Below are 13,918 nucleotides of genomic sequence, written 5' to 3'. Positions count from 1 at the left end.
AAATTGCTGTATTTCCTTGACAGAAAGATTATCATCAGGAAACTGTAATAATTGTTCAGCAAGATGAGGACCTGGACAGATGGTTCCATGAGATATCTTCATTCCCAGAAAATCAATTTCTTGTTGTCTAATCATGCTTTTCTTTTCTGACAGCATTATCCCGTATTGTGATGCCAGCTGGTGGAAATGTTCAAGAAGGTGATGATGATCTGCAAGACTCTTTGAGAATAATAAAATATCATCAATATAGATCAGGGTACTATGCAGGATAGGATTAAAAATCTTGGTCATCACCTTTTGAAACAGTGATGGTGCAATTTTTAAGCTGAAGGGCAAAACAGTCCATTGGAACTAATCATTCGGAATACAGAATGCTGTTTTGAAATGGTCATCTGGATGAATGCCAAGTTGCCAAAAAGCATATTTCAGATCAAACTTTGAAAATATTTCTGTTTTGGCAAGATGGATGAATTGTGTTCTGGCTTTAGGAATAGGGAATTTATCATCCCTAATGAACACATTCAATGGCTTGTAATCAATAACCAATCTCTTTTTTCCTCTAATCTTTTCTGATCTTTTTTCAACATAAAATGCTTGACATGCCCAAGAGGAATTGGTTGGTTCAATGAGACCTTGCTTTAGTAAAGAATAACATTCTTCTCTGGCAAGCTTAAGGTCTGATGGAGTCATTCCCGGATGGGTAGCCTTGGTTGGGCTAACATCTTCATTGAGCTTGAAGGGAATGTGGATGAAAAAGTCTAGGTTTTTCTAGAATGGATGATCATGAATGAAATGGTCATGACTTTCTGCACATAACTTGAGGAGTTTGTTTTGAATAGGCTGGAAATCTGGAGGAGAATACGAAATAGAATAGATCTTGTTTGTTTGGGTAAAAGGCTTGAATTCTCTTTTGTACTTAATTCAAGTGGGAAGAATCCTCAAGGATTTCGAAAGACAATAAACATCCCAACCTAATAAAACATTTTTCCGAGGAAGTGGACTACCGATGACATCTGTCCAAATTATGCAATTAGGAAGGAGTTTAATCCCAATTTTCCTTTTGGAAATTAGAGCAGTAATAAAAATTTGGTCATTTGCAGCTCTAAAGAATTGAGTATGAGAAGACCAACATTCTGATGGTAGAACTTTTGGATTAACCATGGTCTTATGGGATCCTGTATCAATGAATGCAATAACAGGAATGGGTTTGCCATATTTTTCAGGGAGGAGCTGAATTTGGACATGGGGACTTATCTGAGAATCTTGAGAAGAGAGAATAGGTTGGACTTGAAGAGTTTCATCTGAATGATAGTCATCTTCTGAATCAGAATTTTCTGAATCAGTAAGGACGAGAATAGTTTCTTCAATCATCTCTTCTTGTTCTGAAAGAACAGATTCAGCATCTGCATCGAGTTTTTCATTCTGTAGTTGCTGGGCAAGCTTTGCAGATTTTGTCTTGTTCATTGGGCATTGCTTTGCAAAGTGGCATTTCTTCTTGCAAATGAAACATCAAGGAGATTTGTCATTTCCTTGTCGGAACTTCTTTTTTAAGAATCTAAACGTTTTCTTCTTTCTGAAATCTTTCCTGAAATGCTTGTCAGAACTATAATCTTTGAAGTGCTTCTTCTTTTTAGGACTATAGATGCAATCCTTTTCTTTGCATTTGATTGGCAAATAAGGCTTCTTGCATTGTTTTGTGAACTTATGATTCTGTTTCAGCATCTTTGAAAACAACTTATGGGTATCACATAATTTTTCAAGAGCAGTGAGTGCCAGTTGATGAATTTCTCCTAATGAGATATCTCTGAGTGGTCATGAGAGAGATGCAATCTTTCTCTGTAAATATGGTTGGATGTCTTCTGGTAGAGAGTTAATATAAACTTGTCTGAGATTGTCATCATGAAATCCACCAAGAAGATAATATCGCTTGGACATCCTTTGATAGTGAAAATCAAGATCTTTTCTTTTTAAGGAGCAACATCTCATTTCAAAATTTTCTTGTCAAACTTCATTGGCATGAGTGTCTGGATCTCCAACGAATTCTCGATAGAGCGTTCCCAAATTATAGGAGGGAGTCTGGGATTTATTGAATGTTACTTGTCTATATTCACCAAGACTTTGAAACCAGTCTCTTAAAGTTCCAGTAAATCTAGATGTGAATTCAATGAGAACTGTTTCTAAAGTATTCCCGGGTTTTGAAAGTTGGAGGTCAATCCATGCACCAAATTCACGAATGCGATCTCGCCATTTAGTTGGAGGTATTCCATCAAAAGAAAACCAAGAACCATTGGTTGAATGATGGGGGATCGAATGAGGAGTAGTTGAAGTAGCCTTATAAGGTTCTATAATGGGAACCGTGGTGTCAGTCTCTTCATGGAATTCTTGTTTTCTTGATGATCCTGGATCAGTGGGAGATGCCATCATCATATTGGTGAGATCAGTAATCTCTTGATCTGAGGAGGAGGACGATGTTTCAGTGGAAACATCACTGTTATCATCAATGGGTACATCAAGAATAAAGTCGGCAAGGAAAGATGGGTATTGATCAAGTGATACAAATGGGCTTTTGAGTTTATGATCAACAGGCTCAGAAGGCAAGGGTTTTGCTAGGATTAGAGATCTTGGAGAAGTAGGGGTTGATAGAATAAGAGAATGTCTCTTAAAGATCTCAGCAGTGGATTTAAAATGCTTAGAATAATCTGGCTGTTGGTAGGATGGAGTTGGTAGTGACTGAGGAATGAAAGAGTACGGTGGAGTATATGAAAAAGCTTTAGGCTTGTAGGTTGGTGAGGGAATTGGATGATGATCTCGTTGAATCTGAGATAATTGATCTTTGAGCCTTCTAATTTCTGCTTCTTTATCATTAAACATGGATCCAAAATATCCTGCAGAAATAATTTGTCAGAGCTAAGCATTAACACTATCAATTCTTCTCTTGAGATGAACATATAAAGCTTCAATTCTAGAATCGAGGTTGCCAAAACGTTGGTGCATCTGAGTGCCATGATGTATGAGTTTATTAACTTTGTGATCAATGGCAGTCAACGTTGTATTCTGTGATCTAGCATTCTGAGTTTGCCAGTTCAGAACTTGTTCAGTTTTTGATGGAAGCTTTTTGGAACCGTCTGGTTCAGAGGGTTGGATGAAGGGTCTAGTATGAAGGTTGGAGTCTGCATATGATCTTGGTTCCAAGGGTGGAAACTGTTTATCATACGGAGAAGCCATGAAACAGGGAATTGGCTGAGATTGGGGCAATTTAAAAACTGGAGTTTGGTATGGTTTTGGGTCAGGTTCTTCTGGAGGAAGGAGTCACGAAGAATCTTAAGGGCTCTATCATAGATCCATAAGGGCTTAGGTTTAGGATCTGGATGCCGGATTCCTATCCATAGGCTGCTTGGGTCATCAGGTTTTCTGTGAGGAGAAAAAGGTTTACAAAATGGTTTGGTTTCACTCTGGGGAGATTGGTGACAAGTGCAATCTGGATCACACATCGAAGGATCAACATCCCAAATGAAATGTCCTTCAATTTTATCAGTATGAATAGGGGATCCGTCTGCTTCAACATGGCTGACAGGAATGTCATCTTCAAAAGTTACATGCTTTATCATCAAGGATTGGAACACCGGAGGAGTGCTGGATGAAGCTGTATCTTTTGGATTGAACACCGTATTTACTGTTCCATCTGGAAGTCTCTAGAACTTGGGATCTGAGAGATGGATGGGTGATGATTGCTGATGAAGTTGTTCATAACTGGAAATCCACTCTAGAGGAATGAGTTGCTTTAATTCTTCTCTGGGAATTTGTCGTGGAATTTGGAAAATAATGGGAGCATCATCTTCTCTTTCAACAGTAATCAAGATTGTGTCCTCAGACTGTCCTGGAAGGGGAAGATCAACAGCATGATCTTGAAGTTTGTAAATGAGCTAATGGTGAAGGATAGCCATTTAGGCTGAAGAAACTTGTGGAGCACTAGTAATCTACAGTTGAACTTTTATGCAATTCCTCAAATTCTTGTCTCTCGGAGGAATATTGAAATTAGGAAAGAACGTGAGACAGACGCTATCAGCTTGAAGAGTGGTAAGCAAAGTGCCAATTTCTGCATGCCCATACTGTGTGTAGGTAGTATTGAGTAGAGTGATATTGGCTATGACTGGAAGTCCTTTACGGCCGTGAAGGGTAACAAGGAGTTTGATAGCACCGAAATGGAGATGAGTATAGCCTTCTATGATCCATTGGTTGATCAGATCTTAATCAAGTTCAAGATCAACATATTGCTCTTTGGAGGAGGCTGGGATAAGACACTTATCAAGGGTTGTAGTCTGGATGAACTCCTTGACTTGAGGTCTGTTATGAGATATAAGAAGAGTGCGAACTTGGTTGGCTAGGGATTTTTTCCTTTTGAAAATATTGTAGGGATTTAAGAGTGGAAAAGAGGTTTCCTGGATCTGAGCAGAGTCAGGAATATAGGAGTATTCTACTAGCTTGGTGATTTTGGAAGAGGTAGTTTTCTTTATGGAGGGAGGAAGAGAAATGGAAGAAGAAATTCGAGCAGGTGTGATTTTTGTACTTCAAGAATGAGATTCCATGGTTTGCAAGTTTCCACTTTGAACTATTTGTACCTCGTTCTTCTAAAATTTACTTCTATGATCTTAACTCTCCTAGACTCTAGGAATGGACGTGGCTCTGATACCACACGAGAGTTGGGAGCCCCAAGACCTTCCAAAGGAAAGCAACCAATCTAGGGCCACATCTCCAACATAGGCCATCCCATGGCCACTCAAATGGAGAACTTGGGTCCTTCAACCAAATGCTTTACCAGAGGAGGTCTTCGGGGACAGTACAACCTTTCGAATGTGCAAGATCCTCCTTAGAGGCAAGCACAAAGCATACTTGGTGCCATGTTATGATCATCAAAGAGGACCCATTACAGTTTCGTTAAACCAGAGGTTTGCCTTATGCCAGCATTGTGACTCGGCAGGTTACGGGTATCCACTGTAAATATATCCCTTATAATATCATAATGACATTACAAGCTTATAGAAGTAGAAGATAGAAGTCCTTTGGACAAATAGCTTTTAGGGGAAGAGAGAACTTAGAAGGCCATGGAAAACATAAAGAGGAAATTTTTATTCTGCTCTCCGTCCAGTTTGCCTTACAAAAGGGAAGACAGTCCCTTATATAGAGGTCTGAGACCCCAAAGCTTACACGTTAAGAAAACATTGAGAGGGACATAAAGTAAACATGAAAAAGACATAAAGTAGACGACGACATAAAGCAAAGTGGGTGAAGACTTTTGTCGCGTCGACTGACAACTGACAAAGACGACCTAACTACCGACAAGAGACATAATTAAAAGGTGACAGCACATGGGCGGCTGCATTTGTGCCGGAGTGACCCACCACCTTTAATCATGTAACAACTTTTGACTTTCATGCAAACTTATCATACAAGCAGACATAAGACGTCCCACCATTGTGGACTTATGGAAATGATAATACATAAAGTAGTCTGCCATTATGGACTTCGGTGAGATGGCGAGAGGTTGAGATTGACGTAGTCCTCATCCGTGATCTCTCCATGGATCAGATGGTAGTACATCTTCTGCTTCCAAGGATTGTATTCGTCTTCATTTGTATCCATAGGATCCTGATCAGGGAGGTCCTTGTCAGGTGGCTTGGGAGCTAGGATCTCATCTAGAATGGCTTTGACGAGCTCAGAACAAAATTTCAAATCATTCATTTCGCAGAGATGATTCAACAATGAAGGCTTGTAGCTTGGCTATGTACTGGGAAAGTTATACAGCATATCCCATTCGTAGACTTGATTCTGGGACCACAGGAGGTTCTGGTTTGGATTGTAGAAATACGGTCTATGCAGAATGAAGATACTGTGTACTGCGGCTGCTTTGGCTGGGTCCATCTTCCAAAGGTTGTGATTACCCATGAGGGTAGTCAACTTCTTTCTCCATGTGAACAGAGGATCAAACAGCTGGAGAAAGGTTCAGAACAGGGATTTCTGGTTGGCTGGATCATCAAAATGAGCGTACATTTCTTGAAGAGGGAGAAATACAGCATGTACCTGCAAAATAGAGATATACCATAGATAGTATAATACATGAGTATTAAAGGATGACGGCTTGATGATGTAAGAATTGAGGAATGGGTATGCTGGGAAGGTTAGGTAATGATCTATCAGATCAGCATAGTGGCTATAGAAGGGTTTTACAAAAAATTTGATTAAGGAGACATCAATGGTTTCTGAAGGTAATTCTGGCAGGAAATGTATTTGGGTAGAAGCACCAAGGTAAAGGATATCTAGAGGTGATGATGATGAGGGTTTGACATCCATAACTTGAGGAAAGTCCAACCTATTCTCTCTTCTCAAGATTCTCAGATAAGTCCTCATGTCCAAATTCAGCTCGGTCGTATTTCTATAATCCAACCAGGAACCTCTTATGGTCCCAAAATCAAGTCTACAAATGGGATACGCTGTACAACCTTCCCAGTACATGGCCAAGCTAAAGACCTTCACTGTTGAATCATCTTTGCAAAATGAATGATCTGAAATTCTGTTCTGAGCTCGTCAAAGCCATCCCAAATGAGATCCTAGCTCCTAAGCCACCTGACAAGGACCTCCTTGATCAGGATCCTATGGATACAGATGAAGATGAAGACAATCCTTGGAAGCAGAAGACGTACTATCATTCGATCCATGGAGAGATCACGGATGAGGACTACGTCAATCTCAACCTCTCGCTATCTCACCGAAGTCCATAATGGCAGACTACTTTATGTATTATCATCTCCATAAGTCCACAATGGTGGGCCGTCTTATGTCTGCTTGTATGATAAGTTTGTATGAAAGTCAAAAGTTGTTATATGATTAAAAGTGGTGGGTCACTCCTGCACAAATGCAGCCGCCCATGTGCTGTCACCTTTTAATTATGTCTCTTGTCAGTCGACGCGACAAAAGTCTTCACCCACTTTGGTTTATGTCGTCGTTTACTTTATGTCTTTTTCTTGTTTACTTTATGTCCCGCTCAATGTTTGCTTAACGTGTAAGCTTTGCGGTCTCAAACCTCTATATAAGGGACTGCCTTCCTTTTTGTAAGGCAGACTGGACGGAGAGCAGAATAAAAATTTCCTCTTTGTGTTTTCCATGGCCTTCTAAGTTCTCTCTTCCCCTAAAAGCTATTTGTCCGGAGGACTTCTATCTTCTACTTCTATGAGCTTGTAATGTCTTTATGATATTATAAGGGATATCTTTACAGTGGATACCTGTAACTTGCCGAGTCACAGTGCTGGTGCAAGGCAAACCTTTGGTTTAATGAAACTTTAATAGGTCCTATTTGATGATCTTAACATGGCACCAAGTATGCTCTGTGCTTGCCTCTAAGGAGGATCATGCACATCAGAAAGGTTGTACGGTCCCCAAAAGACCTCCTCTGGTAAAGTATTTGGTTGAAGGACCCGAGTTCTTCATTTGAGTGGCCATGGGACGGCCTGTATTGGAGATGTGATCCTATATTGGTTGCTTTCCTTTGGAAGGTCTTGGGGCTCCCGACTCTCGTGTGGTATCAGAGCCATGTCCTTTCCTGGAGTCCAGGAGAGTTAAGATCATAGAAGAAAATTTTAGAAGAACGAGGTACAAATAGTTCAAAGGGGAAACTTGCAAACCATGAAATCTCATTCTCGAAGTACAGCAATCACACCTGCTCGAATTTCTTCTTCCATTTCTCTTCCTCCCTCCATAAAGAAAACTACTTCTTCCAAAATCACCAACCTAGTAGAATACTCCCATATTCCTAACTCTGCTCAGATCCAGGAAACCTCTCTTCCACTTGTAAATCCCTACAATATTTTCAAAAAAAAAGATCTCTAGCCAACCAAGTTCGCACTTTTCTTATATCTCATAACAGACCTCAAGTTAAGGAGTTCGTCCAGACTACAGCCCTTGATAAGTGTCTTATCTCAGCCTCCTCCAAAAAGCAATATGTTGATCTTGAGCTTGATCAAGATCTGATCAACAAAAGGATCAGAGAAGGCTATACTCATCTCCATTTTGGTGCTGTCAGACTCCTTCTTACCCTTTATGGCTGTAAAGGACTTCCACTGACAGCCAAGATCACTCTACTCAATACTACCTACACACAGTATAAGCATGCAGCAATTGGCACTTTGCTTACCACTCTTCAAGCTAGTAGCGTCTATCTCACGTTTTTTCCCAATTTCAATATTCCTCTAAAAGACAAGAATCTGAGGAACTAAATAAAAGTTCAACTGCAGATTACTGGTGCACCATAAGTTTCTTCAACCTATATGGCTACCCTTCACCATCAGCTCATTTATGGACTTCAAGATCATGTTGTTGATCTTCCCCTTCCAGGAAAGTCTGAGGACACAATCCTAATTACTGCTGAAAGAGAAGATGATGCTCCCACTATTCTCCAAATTCCACGAAAAATTCCTAGAGAAGAATTAAAGCAATTCATTCCTCTAGAGTGGATTTTCAGTTATAAACAATTTCATCAGCAATCATCACCCATCCATCTCTCAGATCCCAAGTTTCAAAGACTTCCTGATAGATTGGTAAAAACGGTGTTCAACTCAAAAGATAGAGCTTCATCCAGCAGTCCTCCAGTGTTTCAATCCTTGATGATAAAGCCTGTAACTTTTGAAGATGACATTCCTGTCAGCCACGTTAAAGCAGACGGATCCCCCATCTATACTGATAAAATTGAAGAACATTTCATTTGGGATGTTGATCCTTCGATGTGTGATCCAGATTGCACTTGTCACCAATCTCCCTAAACAGAAACCAAACCATCTTGTAAACCTTTTTCTCCTCATAGAAAACCTGATGACCCAAGCAGCCCATGGATAGGAATCCGGTGTCCAGATCCATTCCTGTTTCAGCATCTTTGAGAATAACTGATGAGTATCACATAATTTTTCAAGAGCAGTGAGTGCCAGTTGATGAATTTCTCCTAATGAGATATCTCTGAGTGGTCGTGAGAGAGATGCAATCTTTCTCTGTAAATCTGGCTGGATGTCTTCTGGTAGAGAGTTAATATAAACTTATTAGAGATTGTCATCATGAAATCCACCAAGAAGATAATATTGCTTGGACGTCCTTTGATAGTGAAAATCAAGATCTTTTCTTTTTAAGGAGCAACATCTCATTTCAAAATATTCTTGTCGAACTTCATTGGCATGAGTGTCTGGATCTCCAACGAATTCTCGATAGAGCATTCCCAAAGCATAGGAGGGAGTCTGGGATTTAATGAATGTTACTTGTCTATATTCACCAAGACTTTGAAAAAAGTCTCTTAAAGTTCTAGTAAATCTGGATGTGAATTCAACGAGAACTGTTTCTAAAGTATTCCAGGGTTTTGAAAGTTGGAGGTAAATCCATGCACCAAATTCACCAATGCGATCTCACCATTTAGTTGGAGGTATTCCATCAAAAGAAAACCAAGAACCATTGGTTGAATGATAGGGGACCGAATGAGGAGTAGTTGAAGTAGCCTCAGAAGGTTCTTCTACAATGGGAACCATGGTGTCAGTCTCTTCATGGAATTCTTGTGTTCTGGATGATCCTGGATCAGTGGGAGATGCCATCATCATATTGGTGAGATCAGTAATCTCTTGATCTGAGGAGGAGGACGATGTTTCAGTGGAAACATCATTTAATGAATGTTACTTGTCTGTATTCACCAAGACTTTGAAACCAGTCTCTTAAAGTTCCAGTAAATCTGGATGTGAATTCAGCGAGAACTGATTCTAAAGTATTGCCGGGTTTTGAATGTTGGAGGTCAATCCATGCACCAAATTCACCAATTCAATCTCTCCACTTAGTTGGAGATAATCCATCAAAAGAGAACCAAGAACCATTGGTTGAATGATGGGGAACTGAATGAGGAGTAGTTGAAGTAGCTTCACTAGGTTCTTCCATAATGGGAACTGTGGTGTTTGTCTCTTCATGAAACTCTTGTGTTCTGGATGATCCTGGATCAGTGGGAGATGCCATCATCATATTGGTGAGATCAGTAATTTTTTGGTCCGAGGAGGAGGACAATGTTTCAGTGGAAACATCACTGTTGTCTTCAGTGGGTATTTTAGGGACGAAATCAGCAAGGAAAGATGGAGATTGATCAGGTGATACAAATGGGCTTTTGAGTTTATGATCAACAGGCTTAGAGGGCAAAGGTTTTGTCGGGATTGGAGATCTTGGAGGAATAGGAGTAGATGGGATAAGAGAATGTCTCTTAAAAATTTCAGTAGTGAATTTGAAATGCTTAGAATAATCAGGCTGTTGGTAGGATAAAGTTGGTGGTGACTAAGGAATGAAAGAGTACGGTGGAGTATATGGAAAAGCTTTAGGGATGTAGGTTGGTGAGGGAATTGGATGATGATCTCGTTTAATCTGAGATAATTGATCTTTGAGCCTTTTGATTTCTGCTTCTTTATCATTAAACATGGATCCAAAATATCCTCAAGAAATAAATTGTTTGAGCTCAGCATCAAGACTATCAATTCTTCTCTTGAGATCAACATATAAGGCTTTAATTTTGGAATCAAGGTTGCCAAATCGTTGGTCCATCTGAGTGCCATGATGTATGAGTTTATCAACTTTGTGGTCAATGGCAGTCAATGTTGTATTATGTGATCTGGCATTCTGAGTTTGCCAGTTCAGAACTTGTTCATCTTGTGATGGAAACTTTCTGGAACCTTCTTGTTGGATTTCAGAGGGTTGGATGAAGGGTCTGGTATGAAGGTTGGAGTTTGCATATGATCTTGGTTCCAAGGGTGGAAATTATTTGTAATACGGAGAGGCCATGAAACAGGGAATTGGTTGAGATTGGGGCAGTTTAGAAACTGGAAGTCCTTTATGGCCATGAAGGGTAAGAAGGAGTCTGACAGCACCAAAATGGAGATGAGTATAGCTTTCTCTGATCCATTGGTTGATCAAATCTTGATCAAGCTCAAGATCAACATATTACTCTTTGGAGGAGGTTGGGATAAGACACTTATCAAGGGCTGTAGTCTGGACGAACTCCTTAACTTGAGGTCTGTTATGAGATATAAGAAGAGTGCAAACTTGGTTGGCTAGAGATCTTTTTCTTCTTAAAATATTGTAGGTATTTACAAGTGGAAAAGAGGTTTCCTGGATCTAAGCAGAGTCAGGAATATAGGAGTATTCTACTAGGTTGGCGATTTTGGAAGAAGTAGTTTTCTTTATGGAGGGAGGCAGAGAAATGGAAGAAGATAGTCGAGCGGGTGTCATTTCTGTACTTTGAGAATGAGATTCCATGGTTTGCAAGTTTCCCCTTTGAACTATTTGTACCTCGTTCTTCTAAAATTTACTTCTATAATCTTAACTCTCCTGGACTCCAGGAAAGGACATGGCTCTGATACCACACGAGAGTCGGGAGTCCCAAGACCTTCCAAAGGAAAGCAACCAATCTAGGACCACATCTCCAACACAGGCCGTCCCATGGCTACTCAAAAGGAGAACTCGGGTCATTCAACCAAATGCTTTACCAGAGGAGGTCTTCAAGGAATGTACAACCTTTCTGATGTGCATAATGCTCCTTAGAGGCAAGCACAGAGTATACTTGGTGCCATGCTATGATCATCAAAGAGGACCTATTAAAGTTTCATTAAACCAGAGGTTTGCCTTGTGCTAGCACCGTGACTCGGCAGGTTACGGGTATCCACTGTAAAGATATCCCTTATAATATCATAAAGACATTACAAGCTCATTGAAGTAGAAGATAGAAGTCCTTTGGACAAATAGCTTTTAGGGGAAAAGAGAACTTAGAAGGCCATGGAAAACACAAGGAGGAAATTTTTATTCTGCTCTTCGTCCAGCCTGCCTTACAAAAGGGAAGGCAGTCCCTTATATAGAGGTCTGAGACCCCAAAGCTTACACATTAAGCAAACATTGAGAGGGACATAAAGTAAACATGAAAAAGGCATAAAGTAGACGACGAAACAAAGCAAAGTGGGTGAAGACTTTTGTCGCGTCGACTGACAACTGACAAAGACGACCTAACTATTGACAAGAGACATGATTAAAAGGTGACAGCACATGGGCGGCGACATTTGTGCGGGAGTGACCCACCACCTTTAATCATGTAACAACTTTTGACTTTCATACAAACTTATCATACAAGCAGACATAATACTGCCCACCATTGTGGACTTATGGAGATGATAATACATAAAGTAGTCTGCCATTATTGACTTTGGTGAGATGGTGAGAGGTTGAGATTGACGTAGTCCTCCTCCGTGATCTCTGCATGGATCGAATGGTAGTACATCTTCTGCTTCCAAGGATTGTCTTCATCTTCATCTATATCAATAGGATCCTGATCAGGGAGGTCCTTTTCAGGTGGCTTAGGAGCTGGGATCTCATCTGGAATGGCTTTGATGAGCTCAGAATAGAATTTCAAATCATTCATTTCCCAGAGATGATTCAACAGTGAAGGTTTGTAGCTTGGCCATTAACTAGGAAAGTTGTACAGCGTATCCCACGCGTCGACTTGATTATGGGTCTATAAGAGGTTCTCGATTGGATTGTAGAAATACGGCCTATGCAGGATGAAGATACTGTTTACTGCGGCTACTTCAGCTGGGTCCATCTTCTAGAGGTTGTGATTGCCCATAAGGGTAGTCAGCTTCTTTCTCCATGTGAATAGAGGATCAAACAGCTGGAGGAAAGTCCAAAACAGAGATTTCTCGATGGCTGGATCATCAAGATAAGCACATGTCTCCTAAAAAGGGAGGAATACAACATGTACCTGCAAAAGAGAGATATACCATAGATACCATAATACATGAGTATTAAAGGATGATGACTTGATGATGTAGGGATTGAGGAAAGGGTATGCTGGAAAGGTTAAGTGATGGTCAATCAAACTCGCATAATGGCTACAGAAGGGTTTTACATAGAATTTGATTTTTGAGACATGAGTGGTTTCTGGAGGTAATTCTGGTGGGAAATGTATCTGGGCAGAAGCTCCAAAGTCAAGGATATCTAGTGGTGAGGAGGAGGATGAGGCCATGAGAATCAATGGAATGGCTCGGTGTTTGGATATGAGGAAGGATGTTTTCCGAGGGCGAGATAACATATTAGCGAGCACATTGTGATCGCCTTTTATATGCTTCACGGAGAAGTCATATCTGGAAAACCAGTCTTTCAGTCTGAGAATCTATGGATCAGGAAGAATCTTGTTCCGAAATTCAAGCATCTTTGGGAAAGATGAGTTGTCCATTTCTACTGTGAAGTGCTTTGATCTGATGTAGAAGTCAAATTTCTGAATTCCATTCTTCATTGCAATAATTTCTTTGAATACAGTGTGATAGTGCTTTTGAGATTCTTTGAATTCTCCACTGGCGTGTTCACAATAGGATCTTTTGTTGTCTTTTTTTTCAACTAGTAAGGCACCCCAATAATGGTCACTGGCATCTGACTGGAGGATAAGATTTCCTGTCGATGGAATAGTCAGAGGCGGTGGATCCTTTGCAGCTTTCTTAAGATATTTGACAGCCTTTGTCTGGTCAGGGCCCCATGGGGGTGGCTTCTTTTTCAATAGCTGTGACAGGATGCTGGTGAACTGACTTGCATGCAGGATGAAGTCTCTGATGTAATTAATGATGCCAAGAAATTGCTGTATTTCCTTGACAGAAAGATTATCATCAGGAAACTGTAATAATTGTTCAGCAAGATGAGGACCTGGATAGATGGTTCCATAGGATATCTTCATTCCTAGAAAATAAATTTCTTGTTGTTCAATCAAGCTTTTCTTTTCTGACGGCATTATCTCGTATTGTGATGCCAGCTGGTGGAAATGTTCAAGAAGGTGATGATGATCTGCAAGACTTCTCGAAAATAAAAAAATATCATCAATATA

The 13,918-nt window shown here is 40.2% G+C and overlaps 1 protein-coding gene across 3 annotated transcripts in view; it reads left to right on the top strand.

Annotated features, from left to right (window-relative positions):
* The window catches only part of LOC131154995 (serine carboxypeptidase-like 18), an 86,306-nt gene that overhangs the window by 37,710 nt on the left and 34,678 nt on the right, over positions 1 to 13,918 (top strand). The window lies entirely within an intron of this gene.

This window comes from Malania oleifera, chromosome 5 (genome assembly GCF_029873635.1).
Source record: "Malania oleifera isolate guangnan ecotype guangnan chromosome 5, ASM2987363v1, whole genome shotgun sequence".
Taxonomy (NCBI): Eukaryota; Viridiplantae; Streptophyta; class Magnoliopsida; order Santalales; family Ximeniaceae; genus Malania; species Malania oleifera.
The sequence above is the reverse complement of the archived record's forward strand: the minus strand, read 5'-3'. Positions and strand labels throughout refer to the sequence as shown.